Genomic DNA, 3,579 nt, shown 5'->3' on the forward strand with positions numbered 1-3,579 from the left:
ACATACTCACTATATTTTGCTGATAGACGCAAATTTAATTTCCTAATTAATTTCAGGTCGGCGTCGGCACAAAGGCAACGATTTAGGACAGATGTTAATGTTTGGACTGGTAGCTGCTGGATTAATAGTAATTCCAATGGGATTTCAGTTTTTAGCTGTGCTCGGGGGCAAAGCCTTATTGTTGGCCAAATTAGCTTTAATTTTAACATCTATTCAAGGTCTGAAAAAAATTGCAACGAGCAACGTCAACTATGGATTATACTCTACTGGACATGCCGCACCTTGTAAGTAATCTTTTTTTTTCTGTAAGACATTTGTATTTAAACACCGAATACTTTAAAGCATGTGTCGAGTTTTAAAGCAGTATATAAGACTCGATAAAGTATATGGTGAACTTATTGCTAAGTTTGCAACAAAGGTATATAATTATTGATCTTTTGACTTTTGAATAATCAAGAGAAACTGCTTTTGTTATATTTTCTGCAAACTCAATGGTTTTGTTTAATATTCCATCGAGAACTAATCGGTTTACGTAGCTTCATACTATCAAGAAATGGGTCTTATGTACGTCAAAGGATTGTGTGTAAAAACTGAATAAATTAATGCAGTTCGAATAGAGACATATTTTACTGCACCGAAAGATAGGATCTACATCTGAAAGTATTTCGTGTGATCGCATAAAACCCTACTTACGAATTTCAGCTAGATATTCCCTTTTCTTTTCAAACTTCATGTGTAATAAACTATTTACGTTACAATTGTAATTACCTGCAATTAATGTAAATTGGTTAACTTGTCTTTGATGTCATGTTTATGGGTATGTGAATTTCAATAAAAAATGTATGCATCTGTTTGGGGTTTAAATAAGATTTACAGATGTGTATGCATACTTATGAATATATCTTGACGAATCCCGTTCCGATCGTCAAATATTATAGTACATTTTAGGAAATGTTAATGGTCTGCTTAAGGTATCTAACAAACAACACGTAGTTCTAACAGGATTTCGGCCTTTTGTCAGAATTAATCTGTTCACGTCCTCAGTTTGTACGATAAAGTTTTCGAGAGTAAATGTCTTTAATACTCAATTTGAGAGGCAAGCCAATTTTTTTTTTAAGTTTTGGGTGTTGGACAATTGGATTTCCATTTTAAGGCAACTGTTCGAAAACTACAAAAGAGCAGCAAAATGCGAATCCCTGTTGAGAAATGTTTCATCGGACATCCACTAATATTTTATTTCTAGTGAACTATTTCATTACCAATAAAATTTTATTTTTATAAAAAAAAATTCAACTAAAAGTCGGACTAATGTTGTAACTTCTTAAATTTTACATTATACCTAAATGGCTAACGTACAAATTAGGTAATATGGTCATGTTTCTTCCTCATGGGATTCCATAAACTACGAGTAGTATCTACTTTATATTTTTGTTTTAAAATTTTTAATGTTTATGCATTTTATTTGTTTCCTGGATTATCTTACGTATATTGCTATTATGCACAACACGATATAAACTTGTTATGTTAAGCAAGCACTTAAACTTTTCCTATACCTCAAAAGCATTGTAAAAGCTAATCTTCCAAGGAAAATATTTAGATTTTACACAAACGCACCATCAAAATGTGGCGCTAAATCCTGCATCCCATTAGAATATCATGCATATGAAAGAGATTATGAAATATTCATGCTTAAAAAGAAAGGCGAAACGTATATTCGATTCTCGGCCAATTTTGATAATTATTTTACATTTGTTTCTGGAATTTCTTAAATTTAGAGTTAGTTTAGGGTAATAGTAGTTTTTATTATTCGTAAAACAGTTCGACAGGGAAAGCAAAAATAATAAGAAATGTAAGAGTTTAAAAAGTCAAAGCTTTGAAGTTACGGCCTTACGATTCAAACGCATCTGATCTGTACCTCGTCGGGATTATAAAGTTTTCTTCAGGCGGCGATCATACCTCATGACATGATGGCAGTTACATAAATCCTATTTTGTACATAGGTTATACTAAAAAATATCTGACTAAGAAAAAATATTTCCTTCAAGGGCACTACGATCGACAGTGGTTTCATGATGGAGATCATTATTCTTCATCTCATCATCCTGGGGTGGCTCCACAAGTTGTTGATTATTACACCCATTCCACACCACAGCCACCTGTCAACTATAATTTTAGTCCAAGAGGTGAAGATTATTTGCTTACTTAATTATTATTTATCCCGCAACTGCTGCGGAAACACAGTTCTTAGTGGTATTTAGTTATATTTAATTATTATCTAATATATTTATTTTAATTTTAAGCATATCATTGTAACTTTACACTGGGAATTATGGCAGCGAATTTGATTTAATAAATATTGTTTTGAAGAATGGTGTGAGGCTCGATGTTTTATTTTTGATAAATGGGGTTCTACATGCAACACAAGTCGGTTTTTCGATTCGACACAAGTGAAAAGTTAATTAGTAATGCAGATTTCAAAAGTAAGAGTAGCAGTTGGTAATTTTCTACCGCCACATAGTTTTATGTACCTACACCTTATTTGAATGTAATTACTTCTTGCGAAATTAAGCGTGGATTATTGTAGAAACTGTTGCTCCTTTATTGGCTAATATATGAAGAGCAACTGGTAAAGTGAGGTACGAGCCTTAACAACTCTATGTTCGGACGTCGACCAAGAATTTGATTGAATAATCATAATATTTACCTGTTATGTATATAAATATGTTTTTTGCTGTAGAAAAATAAGATCTCATACAAGTTTCCTATCATATAGTAAGATGTTAACGCATTACTTTTTCGACTTTCAACAACTTTACAATAAAATATTATATAGATATGTAAAAAAAATCATGAAAAATAAATATTCGGACTGTATTAGATTGACTAAGTGTGCTAATAAACTAAGTGTGTTTAGTTTAATATCTGAATTGGATAAGTTTCATACTTTCAGATAAAAGTATGAGAAAATAACGCGTGTTGTTGCAACAGTTATATGACCACTTATGAAGACCACTGTATATTTTAAAGGATAAATGTCGATGCTGCATTGTTACGCTATATAAGCTGCGTCTTCGACATAGTAAAATTAGTCTTAAGTTAGTAGGACATGGTGTAAAATCTCGCTGTCGTAAAACACACTTTTGGTTCGTAATAAACGTTTTTTAAAAACAAGTTTTTTACATCCAGAAACAAAATTGGCGCAGTCGGTAGGATCCTTTTAGTGCGGTTTCAATTCACAAGTTAGTGTCGAGCAAAATCGATCTACAGTGATAATATTCTTGTAAAATTCTGTGTGAAACTAGTGAATCCAGTAACCAGCACGTCTGTTCCAACAGTTCAAAAAGGAAAACCTTCGATAGCCGAGCTACAACTCCAGCCTCTACTTAGACTCCTAGCAACGCATCGCCTTTTGGTTGTCCAACAACGAAGCAGCTAGTAAGGACATATTGGCCCAGCGCTAGTGTCCACTACATACGAAGTCGCACCTAGACAGTTCATCTTCCTGCAGCGGCATCGTGTGATACGGGACCAAGATTGGAAAAATCGTGAGCGATTCATCCTTTAATCGTACAGCCCATT

Source organism: Dendroctonus ponderosae, unplaced genomic scaffold (genome assembly GCF_020466585.1).
Source record: "Dendroctonus ponderosae isolate FM_Combo_2020 unplaced genomic scaffold, Dpon_F_20191213v2 Dpon_F_20191213_1, whole genome shotgun sequence".
Classification (NCBI taxonomy): domain Eukaryota; kingdom Metazoa; phylum Arthropoda; class Insecta; order Coleoptera; family Curculionidae; genus Dendroctonus; species Dendroctonus ponderosae.